The sequence below is a fragment of the Salvelinus fontinalis genome, chromosome 6, assembly GCF_029448725.1.
Source record: "Salvelinus fontinalis isolate EN_2023a chromosome 6, ASM2944872v1, whole genome shotgun sequence".
In the NCBI taxonomy this organism is placed as follows: Eukaryota; Metazoa; Chordata; class Actinopteri; order Salmoniformes; family Salmonidae; genus Salvelinus; species Salvelinus fontinalis.
The window spans coordinates 366,589-387,476 of record NC_074670.1 but is presented as its reverse complement, the minus strand read 5'-3'; the positions used below and the strand labels follow the sequence as shown (position 1 = coordinate 387,476).

The 20,888-nt window shown below is 43.0% G+C and overlaps 1 pseudogene; it reads left to right on the top strand.

Moving 5' to 3' along the window:
- LOC129856747 (collagen alpha-1(XIV) chain-like) overlaps positions 1-20,888 on the top strand; it is a 194,571-nt pseudogene that overhangs the window by 140,493 nt on the left and 33,190 nt on the right.

The following is a 20,888-nucleotide window of genomic DNA, read 5'->3' as shown; positions in this document are numbered from 1 at the left end:
GTCTCTCACCATCACACCTCCGGAACATCCATTAAAGAGGTCTTTGCCTCTCTCTGTCTCTCACCATCACACCTCCGGAACATCCATTAAAGAAGTCTTTGCCTCTCTCTGTCTCTCACCATCACACCTCCGGAACATCCATTAAGGAGGTCTTTGCCTCTCTCTGTCTCTCACCATCACACCTCCAGAACATCCATTAAAGAAGTCTTTGCCTCTCTCTGTCTCTTACCATCACACCTCCGGAACATCCATTAAAGAGGTCTTTGCCTCTCTCTGTCTCTCACCATCACACCTGCAGAACATCCATTAAAGAGGTCTTTGCCTCTCTCTATCTCTCACCATCACACCTACAGAACATCCATTAAAGAGGTCTTTGCCTCTCTCTATCTCTCACCATCACACCTGCGGAACATCCATTAAAGAGGTCTTTGCCTCTCTCTATCTCTCACCATCACACCTCCGGAACATCCATTAAAGAGGTCTTTGCCTCTCTCTATCTTTCACCATCACACCTCCGGAACATCCATTAAAGAGGTCTTTGCCTCTCTCTATCTCTCACCATCACACCTCCGGAACACCCATTAAAGAGGTCTTTGCCTCTCTCTATCTCTCACCATCACCAGCCACAATATACAGTAAATACAGCATAACCCTTGTCATGAGCTCTCCCCTCTCCTCTCATTTACAACCTGACAGTGAAAAATGCATGGGTAGCCACTTCAATGAATAGCAAAGTATGTGTGTCTGAGTGGTGATGGCAGAGTGGGGGGGGGGGGGGGGGGGGGGCAATGCATCTAACTGATTCATTGCTTAGCAACCCTTAACCACCATTCTTAGTCTCTAGGGGTTGATTTATCCTGGATTTCTGGTAGGGAGGACCAGAGTGACTGGTAGGGTCTGGTAGAGAGGACCAGAGTGACTGGTAGGGTCTGGTAGAGAGGACCAGAGTGAGTGGTAGGGTCTGGTAGAGAGGACCAGAGTGACTGGTAGGGTCTGGTAGAGAGGACCAGAGTGACTGGTAGGGTCTGGTAGAGAGGACCAGAGTGACTGGTAGAGTCTGGTAGAGAGGACCAGAGTGACTGGTAGAGTCTGGCTGGTGGTAGAGAGCACCAGAGTGACTGGTAGAGTCTGGCTGCTGGTAGAGAGGACCAGAGTGACTGGTAGGGTCTGGCTGGTGGTAGAGAGGACCAGAGTGACTGGTAGGGTCTGGCTGGTGGTAGAGAGCACCAGAGTGACTGGTAGGGTCTGGCTGGTGGTAGAGAGGACCATAGTGGCTGGTAGAGTCTGGCTGGTGGTAGAGAGGACCAGAGTGACTGGTAGGGTCTGGCTGGTGGTAGAGAGGACCAGAGTGACTGGTAGAGTCTGGCTGGTGGTAGAGAGCACCAGAGTGACTGGTAGAGTCTGGCTGGTGGTAGAGAGGACCAGAGTGGCTGGTAGAGTCTGGCTGGTGGTAGAGAGGACCAGAGTGACTGGTAGGGTCTGGCTGGTGGTAGAGAGGACCAGAGTGACTGGTAGGGTCTGGCTGGTGGTAGAGAGGACCAGAGTGGCTGGTAGGGTCTGGCTGGTGGTAGAGAAATATGATCACTTAATCTGTTGGCCTTGCTGCCTCTGCTCTCTGCCTCTCTCTTCATAGCCACATCTCTCAGGGCCAGGATGGGGACTGTGTGTGTGTGTGTGTGTGCGTGCGCGCGTGCGTGCGTGCGCGCGTGCGTGCGTGCGTGCGTGCGTGCGTGCGTGCGTGTGTGTGTGTGTGTGTGTGTATATATATATATATATATATATAGCTGACAGGGAAGATATTAGGGCTGGTGGTTGTTTGTGCCAGGATCTGGTCTTACAGCACAACATTAATCACACCCCTCTCCTCTCCTCCCCTCCCCTCTCCCCCCTCCCCTCCCTTCCACTACTCTCCTCTCTGCATAACATCCCCACCTTTCATTGATATGCTTTACGACCACTCTTGTAAATTTGTGGCAAAAGATACATATTTTATAACCTCCTAGCTAAGTTATGATAATGTTTGGAATGGTCTGGGTGAGTTGTAGGAGACTGGATACACACAGCAGAGCCTTGTTCAAGTGTTGAGATGTTCACCATTCAGACCTGAATTAATCAGGTTTCTCATGTTGTAAATGAGATGTTCACCATTCAGACCTGAATTAATCAGGTTTCTCATGTTGTAAATGAGATGTTCACCATTCAGACCTGAATTAATAAGGTTTCTCATGTTGTAAATGAGATGTTCACCATTCAGACCTGAATTAATAAGGTTTCTCATGTTGTAAATGAGATGTTTACCATTCAGACCTGAATTAATAAGGTTTCTCATCTTGTAAATGAGATGTTTACCATTCAGACCTGAATTAATAAGGTTTCTCATCTTGTAAATCACTTTGACTCTGTATTTTGTTATTTCTTTTTGCAGGGTATTGGTGGGTCTCCTGGCGGACCAGGAAGAGATGGACCAGTTGGACAGAGGGTAACAGTCTATTCATTTAGTTTGACTTACAGATTCATTATTTCTATTATGTGTTGTATGTCTATTCTGTTGGTACGACCTGCTCAAAGCCTGAGCGTCCTGAGCTCTTTAACTCTATTTTAACATTCAAGTCAAATCGTTTTTTCTTCATATTTTGAAGGCCGTAATTCTGTTTCCTTCCTCACACAAACATAACACTGACGTTTTTTTATGTCATGATGCTTTAAATCGCTGGCTTAAAGCATCACGAGATGTTTACAGAATGCTGTTTTGATTTCCCTATGAATCAATTTCATGTCTCGTACTCTGACTCAGCACTTAAATAAATGTGATGTAAATTAACGAGTTATGAGATGCCTTTTGAACCTTCGTAATACACATTTTTATCCCGAAGACTGACGAAAGCAACATAGGCTGCTACATCAACAGAACGGTTTTTAGGGGTCAACTGACCTGACATTAAGTCAACTAATTCCCAATGATGTTACCATATGATTTTCACTTTTCCACTTACAGTATATCTCATCGGAATCTGCTTTAGTATCACACCAGGTTCTGCACTGATCCGACAGATATGGAAAAAGAAAACACTAGTATAAAGAGATGTGGAATCTCCATCTTGTTATCCACTCACGGCTCCTCAACGATAGCCACAAGCTGACAACTCCCAAGATCCTCTAAGATCTTCTAAAATCCTATTCAAACCACTACAGCTCTTTCTATCACTCTCAGGGGTCAACACTGTTAACTAGACTTATACATGCAATGGATAATGATGCTTACAGCTAAAATGTTACAAATCATCTTAAGAGCAAATTTTCATGAAGAATGGAACACTTTACTGTACTGTAAATGATAGTGCCTGATTGGTCCATTCCCTGTAATATTGGCCAGTTGCCAAAGACTCTGCTGGAATACTACGTAACTGTACACATCAGAGCCATGAAGCTGTGGATGTAGAGGGGCGGGCTGTGTTAGTAACATCTTTAGAGATGCCAAGAGAGATCAGAACAGAAAAACAGTCGCCTCCTCTTGGGAATCAGAGCAACACAGGACATAATTAATCATGATAGTCTTCTTCTCTGAATGAATATCTGGGAATAAACAAGACCAGGGATTTCCTTAGCCATTATTCCTTGGAGAAGGTCCCATTTTTGTGTGTTTAATTTACTTAACTATTACATAATCACAGTTTGACACAGTTAGTTGACCCTGTATTTGGGCAGAAAGTGGCTTGCCTTTCTTGATTCATCAGGGTGATAAACCACAGTTCTGGGTCTGCTCTTCTTTATGGAGGAGCCCCTATGCCCAGCTCCAGCCCCACTCCACAGCCCCTCTTGGCTTTCACAAGTCCCCAGTCCAGCTCCAGCCCTGATTTCTGGCCCCTCCTCTAGCTACACTTGACCTTCAAAAGGCCTCACTCTAGAGCCTCGTTATGAGGTTTTACTGGGAGGTGTTTACTGCTTGACTGGGGCTTGACTCCCACACTGGGGGACTGGTTGTCCCACTCTGGCAAAGAGAATGGGCTTGGAGGCAGCCATGCTGAACGACAGAAAACCATAGAAAAGACAAGCCATAGGTCATAGATGAGGACGTGTGTTGGTTATGTGCCCATGAGGAACACTTTCTCTAATTGGCTTGTCCTGAAACACTCCTTGGGTTGTAGTGCAACTTTCAGTCGGTTCAATAGGGCTCCCGAGTGGCGCAGCGGTCTAAGACACTGCATCTCAGTGCTAGAGGCGTCACTACAGACACCCGGACGTGATTGGGAGTCTCATAGGGCGGTGCACAATTGGCCCAGCATAGTCCGGGTTTGGCCGGTGTAGGCCGTCATTGTAAAGTAAGAATTTGTTCTTAACTGACTTGCCTAGTTAAATAAAAGTTAAATAAAAATATTATTTTTTTTTGTCCAGTCAAGCGTCCATTTAGTCGTGATGTGAACCTTGACAGACGTTACGTTTTGAACCAAGGACAGGCACATGGTTGTTGGTATCACTCTGGCAATTTACAAAGAAATTGAAAATGACAACTTAACTTTTGTAAGTTAAAACCATGTCATGACAGATTGTGCATTATTCATGTTCACTCCAATCCAAATGATGATATAATTCTATCAGTATTTAATCGCAGTGAACTGCTATGTAATTAGATTTGGGATTGTCCTCACTTGAATCATCGACTGGAGTTCACACAACCATGCATGCTGCACCATAATAGCCTGGAATACAAACTGAATATCACTCTGTTTCACGATAATGAAACAACTAATGAAATGGAGCGACATTTCGTTTGAATACCAGACTAGCAGCATAATGCCTTCTCACCTGTTTTCCTACGTGACCTATTCATCTGTGTGTCTGAAAGCTTTAGGATAAGCCCGGCGGGTTTGATTACAGTATCTCACGGACTCTTACAGTTTGTCACTGTAAGTGTGGATACCGTAGCCAGCTCCCAGAGGTCAGCCAGAGGTCAGCCAGACAAACATAACAAACCATTTAAGCGCTGACTCTTACTGTACACATTATCCTGACATTATCATTAGTGTTGTTCTGGAGGGTTTCAGGCTATTTGGTTTTAATGAAGAATCTCTGCAGAATTCATTGGTGTTTTGATAATGGGAGGTTATGTTTAGTGTTCAGGCTAATACTAACTGTATAAAGTGCAGTATGTGTTGATCCTGTCTGTTCTGTTCTAAGGGCCTGTCTGAGAAAGCAGTAGTTTAGGTGTTGATCCTGGCTGATCTGTTCTAAGAGACTGTCTGAGAAAGGATCCTGGCTGATCTGTTCTAAGAGACTGCCTGGGAAAGCAGTAGTTTAGGTGTTGATCCTGGCTGATCTGTTCTAAGGGCCTGCCTGGGAAAGGATCCTGTCTGTTCTGTTCTAAAAGCAGTCGTTTATGTGTTGATCCTGTCTGATCTAAGAGACTGCCTGGGAAAGCAGTAGTTTATGTTTTGATCCTGTCTGATCTGTTCTAAGAGACTGCCTGGGAAAGCAGTAGTTTAGGTGTTGATCCTGGCTGATCTGTTCTAAGGGCCTGCCTGGGAAAGGATCCTGTCTGTTCTGTTCTAAAAGCAGTCGTTTATGTGTTGATCATGTCTGATCTAAGAGACTGCCTGGGAAAGCAGTAGTTTATGTTTTGATCCTGTCTGATATGTTCTAAGAGACTTTCTGGGAAAGGATCCTGTCTTTTCTGTTCTAAGAGGCTGTCTGGGAAAGGATCCTGTCTTTTCTGTTCTAAGAGACTGTCTGGGAAAGGATCCTGTCTGTTCTGTTCTAAGAGACTGTCTGGGAAAGCAGTAGTTTATGTGTTGATCCTGTCTGATCTGTTCTAAGAGACTGTCTGGGAAAGCAGTAGTTTATGTGTTGATCCTGTCTGGAAAAGCAGTAGTTTATGTGTTGATCCTGTCTGATCTAAGGGCCTGCCTGGGAAAGCAGTAGTTTATGTGTTGATCCTGTCTGATCTGTTCTAAGGGCCTGCCTGGGAAAGCAGTAGTTTATGTGTTGATCCTGTCTGATCTGTTCTAAGGGCCTGCCTGGGAAAGCAGTAGTTTATGTGTTGATCCTGTCTGATCTAAGGGCCTGCCTGGGAAAGCAGTAGTTTATGTGTTGATCCTGTCTGATCTAAGGGCCTGCCTGGGAAAGCAGTAGTTTATGTGTTGATCCTGTCTGATCTATTCTAAGGGCCTGCCTGGTAAAGCAGTAGTTTATGTGTTGATCCTGTCTGATCTGTTCTAAGGGCCTGCCTGGGAAAGCAGTAGTTTATGTGTTGATCCTGTCTGATCTGTTCTAAGGGCCTGCCTGGGAAGGATGGACCACAAGGACAGCAGGGTACTACAGGGCCCGTCGTAAGTGCTGCTGTAAATCCCTTTCCTCTCTCTCTCTCACTCTACAAATATTACGGTTCAATTCCAATTCATATCCATGCATGAAATGTGCATAAGTTGACTTAACATGTAGTTTATTATTTCATCCTTGATCATGTGTCTCTCTACCAGGGCAGTCCTGGAGCCCCCGGGGCCCCTGGTGGAAGTGGCTCTCCTGGACCCCTGGGAGACCAGGGACCACCTGTAAGTAAACTAACTGATATTCAAACCCTTGGTTGGTTGATTGACTCACCATCAGACCACCCAGGTCTGTTGAAAGAAGTTGATCAGGTTACGACAAGATTTGCATGGCCCAACGTGTCCTGTCCTCTACCTGTCAATGGTCCCATATTGAGGGACCTTCCATGGTCTTCCTACACAATGTCCACTGTACTGTACATCCCTGAAATGGAAGAATATTCAACGTCTCCATCTGTTGTTTATGGTGTCTCCATCTGTTGTTTATGGTGTCTTCAACGTCTCCATCTGTTGTTGATGGTGTCTTCAACGTCTCCATCTGTTGTTTATGGTGTCTTCAACGTCTCATCTGTTGTTTATGGTGTCTTCAACGTCTCCATCTGTTGTTTATGGTGTCTTCAACGTCTCCATCTGTTGTTTATGTGTCTTCAACGTCTCATCTGTTGTTTATGGTGTCTTCAACGTCTCCATCTGTTGTTTATGGTGTCTTCAACGTCTCCATCTGTTGTTTATGGTGTCTTCAACGTCTCCATCTGTTGCTTATGTGTCTTCAACGTCTCATCTGTTGTTTATGGTGTCTTCAACGTCTCCATCTGTTGTTTATGGTGTCTTCAACGTCTCATCTGTTGTTTATGGTGTCTCCATCTGTTGTTTATGGTGTCTTCAACGTCTCATCTGTTGTTTATGGTGTCTTCAACGTCTCCATCTGTTGTTTATGGTGTCTTCAACGTCTCCATCTGTTGTTTATGTGTCTTCAACGTCTCATCTGTTGTTTATGGTGTCTTCAACGTCTTCATCTGTTGTTTATGTGTCTTCAACGTCTCCATCTGTTGTTTATGGTGTCTCCAACGTCTCCATCTGTTGTTTATGTGTCTTCAACGTCTCCATCTGTTGTTTATGGTGTCTCCATCTGTTGTTTATGGTGTCTTCAACGTCTTCATCTGTTGTTTATAGTGTCTTCAACGTCTTCATCTGTTGTTTATGGTGTCTTCAACGTCTCCATCTGTTGGTTATGGTGTCTTCAACGTCTCCATCTGTTGTTTATGTGTCTTCAACGTCTTCATCTGTTGTTTATGGTGTCTTCAACGTCTCCATCTGTTGGTTATAGTGTCTTCAACGTCTTCATCTGTTGTTTATGGTGTCTTCAACGTCTCCATCTGTTGGTTATGGTGTCTTCAACGTCTCCATCTGTTGTTTATGTGTCTTCAACGTCTCCATCTGTTGTTTATGTGTCTTTAACGTCTCCATCTGTTGTTTATGGTGTCTTCAACGTCTTCATCTGTTGTTTATGTGTCTTTAACGTCTCCATCTGTTGTTTATGTGTCTTCAACGTCTCCATCTGTTGTTTATGGTGTCTTCAACGTCTCATCTGTTGTTTATGGTGTCTTCAACGTCTCCATCTGTTTATGGTGTCTTCAACGTCTCCATCTGTTGTTTATGGTGTCTTCAACGTCTCCATCTGTTGGGTATGGTGTCTCCATCTGTTGTTTATGGTGTCTCCATCTGTTGTTTATGTGTCTTCAACATCTCCATCTGTTGTTTATGGTGTCTTCAACGTCTCCATCTGTTGGTTATGGTGTCTTCAACGTCTCCATCTGTTGTTTATGGTGTCTCCAACGTCTTCATCTGTTGTTTATGTGTCTTCAACGTCTTCATCTGTTGTTTATGTGTCTTCAACGTCTTCATCTGTTGTTTATGGTGTCTTCAACGTCTCCATCTGTTGTTTATGGTGTCTTCAACGTCTCCATCTGTTGTTTATGGTGTCTCCAACGTCTTCATCTGTTGCTTATGTGTCTTCAACGTCTCCATCTGTTGTTTATGGTGTCTTCAACGTCTCCATCTGTTGTTTATGGTGTCTTCAACGTCTTCATCTGTTGTTTATGGTGTCTTCATCTGTTGTTTATGGTGTCTTCAACGTCTCCATCTGTTGTTTATGGTGTCTCCATCTGTTGTTTATGGTGTCTTCAACGTCTCCATCTGTTGTTTATGGTGTCTTCAACGTCTTCTTCTGTTGTTTATGGTGTCTTCATCTGTTGTTTATGGTGTCTCCAACGTCTTCATCTGTTGGTTATGGTGTCTTCAACGTCTCCATCTGTTGTTTATGGTGTCTCCATCTGTTGTTTATGTGTCTTCAACGTCTTCATCTGTTGTTTATGTGTCTTTAACGTCTCCATCTGTTGTTTATGGTGTCTCCATCTGTTGTTTATGGTGTCTTCAACGTCTCCATCTGTTGTTTATGGTGTCTCCAACTGTTGTTTATGGTGTCTTCAACGTCTCCAACTGTTGTTTATGGTGTCTTCAACGTCTCCATCTGTTGTTTATGGTGTCTTCAACGTCTCCATCTGTTGTTTATGGTGTCTTCAACGTCTCCATCTGTTGTTTATGGTGTCTCCATCTGTTGTTTATGGTGTCTTCAACGTCTCCAACTGTTGTTTATGGTGTCTTCAACGTCTCCATCTGTTGTTTATGGTGTCTTCAACGTCTTCATCTGTTGTTTATGGTGTCTCCATCTGTTGTTTATGGTGTCTTCAACGTCTCCATCTGTTGTTTATGGTGTCTTCAACGTCTCCATCTGTTGTTTATGGTGTCTTCAACGTCTCCATCTGTTGTTTATGGTGTCTCCAACGTCTTCATCTGTTGTTTATGGTGTCTTCATCTGTTGTTTATGGTGTCTCCATCTGTTGTTTATGGTGTCTTCAACGTCTTCATCTGTTGTTTATGGTGTCTTCAACGTCTCCATCTGTTGTTTATGGTGTCTTCAACGTCTCATCTGTTGTTTATGGTGTCTTCAACGTCTCCATCTGTTGTTTATGGTGTCTTCAACGTCTCCATCTGTTGTTTATGTGTCTTCAACATCTCCATCTGTTGTTTATGGTGTCTTCAACGTCTCCATCTGTTGTTTATGGTGTCTTCAACGTCTCCATCTGTTGTTTATGTGTCTTCAACGTCTCATCTGTTGTTTATGGTGTCTTCAACGTCTCCATCTGTTGTTTATGGTGTCTTCAACGTCTCCATCTGTTGTTTATGGTGTCTTCAACGTCTCCATCTGTTGCTTATGTGTCTTCAACGTCTCATCTGTTGTTTATGGTGTCTTCAACGTCTCCATCTGTTGTTTATGGTGTCTTCAACGTCTCATCTGTTGTTTATGGTGTCTCCATCTGTTGTTTATGGTGTCTTCAACGTCTTCATCTGTTGTTTATGTGTCTTCAACGTCTCCATCTGTTGTTTATGTGTCTTCAACGTCTCATCTGTTGTTTATGGTGTCTTCAACGTCTCCATCTGTTGTTTATGGTGTCTTCAACGTCTCCATCTGTTGTTTATGTGTCTTCAACGTCTCATCTGTTGTTTATGGTGTCTTCAACGTCTTCATCTGTTGTTTATGTGTCTTCAACGTCTCCATCTGTTGTTTATGGTGTCTCCAACGTCTCCATCTGTTGTTTATGTGTCTTCAACGTCTCCATCTGTTGTTTATGGTGTCTCCATCTGTTGTTTATGGTGTCTTCAACGTCTTCATCTGTTGTTTATAGTGTCTTCAACGTCTTCATCTGTTGTTTATGGTGTCTTCAACGTCTCCATCTGTTGGTTATGGTGTCTTCAACGTCTCCATCTGTTGTTTATGTGTCTTCAACGTCTTCATCTGTTGTTTATGGTGTCTTCAACGTCTCCATCTGTTGGTTATAGTGTCTTCAACGTCTTCATCTGTTGTTTATGGTGTCTTCAACGTCTCCATCTGTTGGTTATGGTGTCTTCAACGTCTCCATCTGTTGTTTATGTGTCTTCAACGTCTCCATCTGTTGTTTATGTGTCTTCAACGTCTCCATCTGTTGTTTATGTGTCTTTAACGTCTCCATCTGTTGTTTATGGTGTCTTCAACGTCTTCATCTGTTGTTTATGTGTCTTTAACGTCTCCATCTGTTGTTTATGTGTCTTCAACGTCTCCATCTGTTGTTTATGGTGTCTTCAACGTCTCATCTGTTGTTTATGGTGTCTTCAACGTCTCCATCTGTTTATGGTGTCTTCAACGTCTCCATCTGTTGTTTATGGTGTCTTCAACGTCTCCATCTGTTGGTTATGGTGTCTCCATCTGTTGTTTATGGTGTCTCCATCTGTTGTTTATGTGTCTTCAACATCTCCATCTGTTGTTTATGGTGTCTTCAACGTCTCCATCTGTTGGTTATGGTGTCTTCAACGTCTCCATCTGTTGTTTATGGTGTCTCCAACGTCTTCATCTGTTGTTTATGTGTCTTCAACGTCTTCATCTGTTGTTTATGTGTCTTCAACGTCTTCATCTGTTGTTTATGGTGTCTTCAACGTCTCCATCTGTTGTTTATGGTGTCTTCAACGTCTCCATCTGTTGTTTATGGTGTCTCCAACGTCTTCATCTGTTGCTTATGTGTCTTCAACGTCTCCATCTGTTGTTTATGGTGTCTTCAACGTCTCCATCTGTTGTTTATGGTGTCTTCAACGTCTCCATCTGTTGTTTATGTGTCTTCAACGTCTCATCTGTTGTTTATGGTGTCTTCAACGTCTCCATCTGTTGTTTATGGTGTCTTCAACGTCTCCATCTGTTGTTTATGGTGTCTTCAACGTCTCCATCTGTTGCTTATGTGTCTTCAACGTCTCATCTGTTGTTTATGGTGTCTTCAACGTCTCCATCTGTTGTTTATGGTGTCTTCAACGTCTCATCTGTTGTTTATGGTGTCTCCATCTGTTGTTTATGGTGTCTTCAACGTCTTCATCTGTTGTTTATGTGTCTTCAACGTCTCCATCTGTTGTTTATGTGTCTTCAACGTCTCATCTGTTGTTTATGGTGTCTTCAACGTCTCCATCTGTTGTTTATGGTGTCTTCAACGTCTCCATCTGTTGTTTATGTGTCTTCAACGTCTCATCTGTTGTTTATGGTGTCTTCAACGTCTTCATCTGTTGTTTATGTGTCTTCAACGTCTCCATCTGTTGTTTATGGTGTCTCCAACGTCTCCATCTGTTGTTTATGTGTCTTCAACGTCTCCATCTGTTGTTTATGGTGTCTCCATCTGTTGTTTATGGTGTCTTCAACGTCTTCATCTGTTGTTTATAGTGTCTTCAACGTCTTCATCTGTTGTTTATGGTGTCTTCAACGTCTCCATCTGTTGGTTATGGTGTCTTCAACGTCTCCATCTGTTGTTTATGTGTCTTCAACGTCTTCATCTGTTGTTTATGGTGTCTTCAACGTCTCCATCTGTTGGTTATAGTGTCTTCAACGTCTTCATCTGTTGTTTATGGTGTCTTCAACGTCTCCATCTGTTGGTTATGGTGTCTTCAACGTCTCCATCTGTTGTTTATGTGTCTTCAACGTCTCCATCTGTTGTTTATGTGTCTTCAACGTCTCCATCTGTTGTTTATGTGTCTTTAACGTCTCCATCTGTTGTTTATGGTGTCTTCAACGTCTTCATCTGTTGTTTATGTGTCTTTAACGTCTCCATCTGTTGTTTATGTGTCTTCAACGTCTCCATCTGTTGTTTATGGTGTCTTCAACGTCTCATCTGTTGTTTATGGTGTCTTCAACGTCTCCATCTGTTTATGGTGTCTTCAACGTCTCCATCTGTTGTTTATGGTGTCTTCAACGTCTCCATCTGTTGGTTATGGTGTCTCCATCTGTTGTTTATGGTGTCTCCATCTGTTGTTTATGTGTCTTCAACATCTCCATCTGTTGTTTATGGTGTCTTCAACGTCTCCATCTGTTGGTTATGGTGTCTTCAACGTCTCCATCTGTTGTTTATGGTGTCTCCAACGTCTTCATCTGTTGTTTATGTGTCTTCAACGTCTTCATCTGTTGTTTATGTGTCTTCAACGTCTTCATCTGTTGTTTATGGTGTCTTCAACGTCTCCATCTGTTGTTTATGGTGTCTTCAACGTCTCCATCTGTTGTTTATGGTGTCTCCAACGTCTTCATCTGTTGCTTATGTGTCTTCAACGTCTCCATCTGTTGTTTATGGTGTCTTCAACGTCTCCATCTGTTGTTTATGGTGTCTTCAACGTCTTCATCTGTTGTTTATGTTGTCTTCATCTGTTGTTTATGGTGTCTTCAACGTCTCCATCTGTTGTTTATGGTGTCTCCATCTGTTGTTTATGGTGTCTTCAACGTCTCCATCTGTTGTTTATGGTGTCTTCAACGTCTTCTTCTGTTGTTTATGGTGTCTTCATCTGTTGTTTATGGTGTCTCCAACGTCTTCATCTGTTGGTTATGGTGTCTTCAACGTCTCCATCTGTTGTTTATGGTGTCTCCATCTGTTGTTTATGTGTCTTCAACGTCTTCATCTGTTGTTTATGTGTCTTTAACGTCTCCATCTGTTGTTTATGGTGTCTCCATCTGTTGTTTATGGTGTCTTCAACGTCTCCATCTGTTGTTTATGGTGTCTCCAACTGTTGTTTATGGTGTCTTCAACGTCTCCAACTGTTGTTTATGGTGTCTTCAACGTCTCCATCTGTTGTTTATGGTGTCTTCAACGTCTCCATCTGTTGTTTATGGTGTCTTCAACGTCTCCATCTGTTGTTTATGGTGTCTCCATCTGTTGTTTATGGTGTCTTCAACGTCTCCAACTGTTGTTTATGGTGTCTTCAACGTCTCCATCTGTTGTTTATGGTGTCTTCAACGTCTTCATCTGTTGTTTATGGTGTCTCCATCTGTTGTTTATGGTGTCTTCAACGTCTCCATCTGTTGTTTATGGTGTCTTCAACGTCTCCATCTGTTGTTTATGGTGTCTTCAACGTCTCCATCTGTTGTTTATGGTGTCTCCAACGTCTTCATCTGTTGTTTATGGTGTCTTCATCTGTTGTTTATGGTGTCTCCATCTGTTGTTTATGGTGTCTTCAACGTCTTCATCTGTTGTTTATGGTGTCTTCAACGTCTCCATCTGTTGTTTATGGTGTCTTCAACGTCTCATCTGTTGTTTATGGTGTCTTCAACGTCTCCATCTGTTGTTTATGGTGTCTTCAACGTCTCCATCTGTTGTTTATGTGTCTTCAACGTCTCCATCTGTTGTTTATGGTGTCTTCAACGTCTCCATCTGTTGTTTATGGTGTCTTCAACGTCTCCATCTGTTGTTTATGTGTCTTCAACGTCTCCATCTGTTGTTTATGGTGTCTCCAACGTCTTCATCTGTTGTTTATGGTGTCTTCAATGTCTCCATCTGTTGTTTATGGTGTCTCCAACGTCTTCATCTGTTGTTTATGTTGTCTCCATCTGTTGTTTATGGTGTCTTTAACGTCTCCATCTGTTGTTTATGGTGTCTTCAACGTCTCCATCTGTTGTTTATGGTGTCTCCAACGTCTTCATCTGTTGTTTATGGTGTCTTCAACGTCTCCATCTGTTGTTTATGGTGTCTTCATCTGTTGTTTATGGTGTCTTCAACGTCTTCATCTGTTGTTTATGGTGTCTTCAACGTCTCATCTGTTGTTTATGGTGTCTTCAACGTCTCCATCTGTTGTTTATGGTGTCTTCATCTGTTGTTTATGGTGTCTCCAACGTCTTCATCTGTTTTTTATGGTGTCTTCAACGTCTCCATCTGTTGTTTATGGTGTCTTCAACGTCTCCATCTGTTGTTTATGGTGTCTCCAACGTCTTCATCTGTTGTTTATGTTGTCTTCATCTGTTGTTTATGGTGTCTCCAACGTCTTCATCTGTTGTTTATGGTGTCTCCAACGTCTTCATCTGTTGTTTATGGTGTCTTCCACGTCTTCTTCTGTTGTTTATGGTGTCTCCATCTGTTGTTTATGTGTCTTCAACGTCTCCATCTGTTGTTTATGGTGTCTTCAACGTCTTCATCTGTTGTTTATGGTGTCTTCAACGTCTCCATCTGTTGTTTATGGTGTCTCCATCTGTTGTTTATGTGTCTTCAACGTCTCCATCTGTTGTTTATGGTGTCTCCAACGTCTTCATCTGTTGTTTATGGTGTCTTCCACGTCTTCATCTGTTGTTTATGGTGTCTTCAACGTCTCCATCTGTTGTTTATGGTGTCTTCAACGTCTTCATCTGTTGTTTATGGTGTCTTCAACGTCTCCATCTGTTGTTTATGGTGTCTCCATCTGTTGTTTATGGTGTCTCCAACGTCTTCATCTGTTGTTTATGGTGTCTTCAACGTCTCCATCTGTTGTTTATGGTGTCTTCAACGTCTTCATCTGTTGTTTATGGTGTCTTCAACGTCTCCATCTGTTGTTTATGGTGTCTCCATCTGTTGTTTATGGTGTCTTCAACGTCTCCATCTGTTGTTTATGGTGTCTTCAACGTCTCCATCTGTTGTTTATGGTGTCTTCAACGTCTCCATCTGTTGTTTATGGTGTCTCCATCTGTTGTTTATGGTGTCTTCAACGTCTCATCTGTTGTTTATGGTGTCTTCAACGTCTCATCTGTTGTTTATGGTGTCTTCAACGTCTTCTTCTGTTGTTTATGGTGTCTTCAACGTCTCCATCTGTTGTTTATGGTGTCTTCCACGTCTTCTTCTGTTGTTTATGGTGTCTCCATCTGTTGTTTATGGTGTCTTCAACGTCTCATCTGTTGTTTATGTGTCTTCAATGTCTCATCTGTTGTTTATGGTGTCTTCAACGTCTCATCTGTTGTTTATGGTGTCTTCAACGTCTCCATCTGTTGTTTATGGTGTCTTCAACGTCTTCATCTGTTGTTTATGTGTCTTCAACGTCTCATCTGTTGTTTATGGTGTCTTCAACGTCTCATCTGTTGTTTATGGTGTCTTCAACGTCTCCATCTGTTGTTTATGGTGTCTTCAACATCTCATCTGTTGTTTATGGTGTCTTCAACGTCTCATCTGTTGTTTATGGTGTCTCCATCTGTTGTTTATGGTGGCTTCAACATCTCATCTGTTGTTTATGGTGTCTTCAACGTCTCATCTGTTGTTTATGGTGTCTTCAACATCTCATCTGTTGTTTATGGTGTCTTCAACATCTCATCTGTTGTTTATGGTGTCTTCAACGTCTCATCTGTTGTTTATGGTGTCTTCAACGTCTCATCTGTTGTTTATGGTGTCTTCAACGTCTCCATCTGTTGTTTATGTGTCTTCAACGTCTTCATCTGTTGCTTATGTGTCTTCAACGTCTCCACCTGTTGTTTATGGTGTCTTCAACGTCTCATCTGTTGTTTATGGTGTCTTCAACGTCTCATCTGTTGTTTATGTGTCTTCAACGTCTTCATCTGTTGCTTATGTGTCTTCAACGTCTCCACCTGTTGTTTATGGTGTCTTCAACGTCTCATCTGTTGTTTATGGTGTCTTCAACGTCTCATCTGTTGTTTATGGTGTCTCCATCTGTTGTTTATGGTGTCTCCATCTGTTGTTTATGGTGTCTTCAACGTCTCCATCTGTTGTTTATGGTGTCTTCAACGTCTCCATCTGTTGTTTATGGTGTCTTCAACGTCTTCATCTGTTGTTTATGTGTCTTCAACGTCTCCATCTGTTGTTTATGGTGTCTTCAACGTCTCCATCTGTTGTTTATGTGTCTTCAACGTCTTCATCTGTTGTTTATGTGTCTTCAACGTCTTCATCTGTTGTTTATGTGTCTTCAACGTCTCCATCTGTTGTTTATGGTGTCTTCAACGTCTCCATCTGTTGTTTATGGTGTCTTCATCTGTTGTTTATGGTGTCTTCAACGTCTCCATCTGTTGTTTATGGTGTCTTCAACGTCTCCATCTGTTGTTTATGGTGTCTTCAACGTCTCCATCTGTTGTTTATGGTGTCTTCAACGTCTCCATCTGTTGTTTATGGTGTCTCCATCTGTTGTTTATGTGTCTTCAACGTCTCCATCTGTTGTTTATGGTGTCTTCAACGCCTCCGTCTATAATGTCTCCTCTGCCTCCCGGAGCAGAGCGGAGGACCAGAGAGAGAGATGAGCCAACTGTTGGTGTGATGATGGCCTGAGGCTGGTGACAGTTAATACAGCTGAATCCAGCCCATTCAGCCACTTCAGCCCTGGGCTAAAAGACAAGCACCGTTTGGCTCTGGAGCACACCATAAATCACAGGCCTGGGGGACAGCAGAGAGAGCCAGAGAGAATATGTGTGTGTGTGTGTGCGTGTGTGTGTGGCTGACAGAAAGACCAAGGCTTTCATTGTTTCCCATACATCAAAACAGCAACAGCCTGATCCAAGCTAGATATCTGTCTCTTCACAGGAAGATCATTAGCCTGTGACCAGCTAGGTATCTGTCTCTTCACATGAAGATCATTAGCCTGTGACCAGCTAGATATGTCTCTTCACATGAGGATCATTAGCCTGTGACCAGCTAGATGTCTGTCTCTACACATGAGGATCATTAGCCTGTGACCAGCAAGATATCTGTCTCTTCACATGAAGATCATTAGCCTGTGACCAGCTAGATATCTGTCTCTTCACATGAAGATCATTAGCCTGTGACCAGCTAGATATGTCCCTTCACATGAGGATCATTAGCCTGTGACCAGCTAGATATCTGTCTCTTCACATGAAGATCATTAGCCTGTGACCAGCTAGATATCTGTCTCTTCACATGAAGATCATTAGCCTGTGACCAGCTAGATATCTGTCTCTACACATGAGGATCATTAGCCTGTGACCAGCTAGATATCTGTCTCTTCACATGAAGATCATTAGCCTGTGACCAGCTAGATATCTGACTCTTCACATGAGGATCATTAGCCTGTGACCAGCTAGATATCTGTCTCTTCACATGAAGATCATTAGCCTGTGACCAGCTAGATATCTGTCTCTTCACATGAAGATCATTAGCCTGTGACCAGCTAGATATCTGACTCTTCACATGAAGATCATTAGCCTGTGACCAGCTAGATATCTGTCTCTAGACATGAGGATCATTAGCCTGTGACCAGCTAGATATCTGTCTCTACACATGAGGATCATTAGCCTGTGACCAGCTAGATATCTGTCTCTACACATGAAGATCATTAGCCTGTGACCAGCTAGATATCTGTCTCTACACATGAGGATCATTAGCCTGTGACCAGCTAGATATCTGTCTCTACACATGAGGATCCTTAGCCTGTGACCAGCTAGATATCTGTCTCTACACATGAGGATCATTAGCCTTTGACCAGCTAGATATCTGTCTCTACACATGAAGATCATTAGCCTGTGACCAGCTAGATATCTGTCTCTTCACATGAGGATCATTAGCCTGTGACCAGCTAGATATCTGTCTCTACACATGAAGATCATTAGCCTGTGACCAGCTAGATATCTGTCTCTTCACAGAAAGATCATTAACCTGTGACCAGCTAGATATCTGTCTCTACACATGAGGATCATTAGCCTGTGACCAGCTAGATATCTGTCTCTTCACATGAGGATCATTAGCCTGTGACCAGCTAGATATCTGTCTCTACACATGATGATCATTAGCCTGTGACCAGCTAGATATCTGTCTCTACACATGAAGCTCATTAGCCTGTGACCAGCTAGATATCTGACTCTTCACATGAAGATCATTAGCCTGTGACGAGCTAGATATCTGACTCTACACATGAGGATCATTAGCCTGTGACCAGCTAGATATCTGACTCTACACATGAGGATCATTAGCCTGTGACCAGCTAGATATCTGTCTCTTCACATGAAGATCATTAGCCTGTGACCAGCTAGATATCTATCTCTTCACATGAAGATCATTAGCCTGTGACCAGCTAGATATGTCTCTTCACATGAGGATCATTAGCCTGTGACCAGCTAGATATCTGTCTCTACACATGAGGATCATTAGCCTGTGACCAGCTAGATATCTGACTCTTCCCATGAGGATCATTAGCCTGTGACCAGCTAGATATCTGTCTCTTCACATGAAGATCATTAGCCTGTGACCAGCTAGATATCTGTCTCTTCACATGAAGATCATTAGCCTGTGACCAGCTAGATATCTGACTCTTCACATGAAGATCATTAGCCTGTGACCAGCTAGATATCTGACTCTACACATGAGGATCATTAGCCTGTGACCAGCTAGATATCTGTCTCTACACATGAGGATCATTAGCCTGTGACCAGCTAGATATCTGACTCTACAAATGAGGATCATTAGCCTGTGACCAGCTAGATATCTGACTCTACACATGAGGATCATTAGCCTGTGACCAGCTAGATATCTGTCTCTTCACATGAGGATCATTAGCCTGTGACCAGCTAGATATCTGACTCTACACATGAGGATCATTAGCCTGTGACCAGCTAGATATCTGTCTCTTCACATGAAGATCATTAGCCTGTGACCAGCTAGATATCTGTCTCTACACATGAGGATCATTAGCCTGTGACCAGCTAGATATCTGTCTCTACACATGAGGATCATTAGCCTGTGACCAGCTAGATATCTGTCTCTACACATTAAGATCATTAGCCTGTGACCAGCTAGATATCTGTCTCTACACATGAGGATCATTAGCCTGTGACCAGCTAGATATCTGTCTCTACACATGAGGATCCTTAGCCTGTGACCAGCTAGATATCTGTCTCTTCACATTAGGATCATTAGCCTGTGACCAGCTAGATATCTGTCTCTACACATGAAGATCATTAGCCTGTGACCAGCTAGATATCTGTCTCTTCACAGGAAGATCATTAACCTGTGACCAGCTAGATATCTGTCTCTCACATGAGGATCATTAGCCTGTGACCAGCTAGATATCTGTCTCTTCACATGAGGATCATTAGCCTGTGACCAGCTAGATATCTGACTCTACACATGAAGATCATTAGCCTGTGACCAGCTAGATATCTGTCTCTTCACATGAAGATCAGTAGCCTGTGACCAGCTAGATATCTGACTCTACAAATGAAGATCATTAGCCTGTGACCAGCTAGATATTTGTCTCTTCACATGAAGAGCATTAGCCTGTGACCAGCTAGATATCTGACTCTACACATGAAGATCATTAGCCTGTGACCAGCTAGATATCTGTCTCTTCACATGAGGATCATTAGCCTGTGACCAGCTAGATATCTGACTCTACACATGAAGTTCATTAGCCTGTGACCAGCTAGATATCTGTCTCTACACATGAAGATCATTAGCCTGTGACCAGCTAGATATCTGTCTCTTCACATGAGGATCATTAGCTTGTGACCAGCTAGATATCTGTCTCTACACATGAGGATCATAAGCCTGTGACCAGCTAGATATCTGACTCTACACATGAGGATCATTAGCCTGTGACCAGCTAGATATCTGTCTCTACACATGAGGATCATTAGCCTGTGACCAGCTAGATATCTGTCTCTTCACATGAAGATCATTAGCCTATGACCAGCTAGATATCTGACTCTACACATGCGGATCATTAGCCTGTGACCAGCTAGATATCTGTCTCTACACATGAAGATCATTAGCCTGTGACCAGCTAGATATCTGACTCTACACATGAGGATCATTATCCTGTGACCAGCTAGATATCTGTCTCTTCACATGAAGATCATTAGCCTGTGACCAGCTAGATATCTGTCTCTTCACATGAGGATCATTAGCCTGTGACCAGCTAGATATCTGACTCTACACATGAGGATCATTAGCCTGTGAAAAACCTCCAGCCTTGGGTTTGTTTGGATTACAATATGAGATGTTGGTGGCTGTTTTATAAGGGTTAGCAACGTCAGCATCCATTCTGTGGATGGATATGGTGGCAGCTGTTCGTGTTTCATATTGTGTGCCTCAAAACAGTTGGCTCTCCCATGTAGAAGTTCTCCCATATGGCATATTATGGTCTCTCTCGTGGTTCCTCTGTCATGTTTCCTCTCTCATGTTCCTATGTTCTCAGTCCCATCTTCTTCTTGCTAAGTAAAACCTTGTACTTCACTGTAATCTGGTCACATCCCACTAAAATGTTCAGACACTTGTCATAGCTGCCCTTTTCCACGGGTCTCAGGAGAGCTCTAGTCTGACTGGCTGTGTGAGTGTGTGTCTTGTCAGTGTGGTTGTCATGGCGATGAGAGGTAGAGGATCAGCTAGGGTCCACGCTGAGCTCCACCTCTCTCCTCCAGTGTCCACTCTTGGCATATTATTCCTGGAATATACTCTACACCTCTCTCTCACACACACACACACACACACACACACACACACACACACACACACACACACACACACACACACACTCACACACACACGCGTAGTAGTCGATGCATGACTCCATGTTTCACAAAAGATCGAATGACCTTTCTCCTCAAACACTGTGGTCCAAGTTACATGCATGATATCAGAACCGTTAAATGGCCATGATATTTATGAGAGCTTTCTGTCTCTGGTGTCTAATGTGTTAGCTCACATATGCATCCATTTGCTTTATGTGTTTGGCGAAGGAAAACAGACAGCACAACGATCCAGC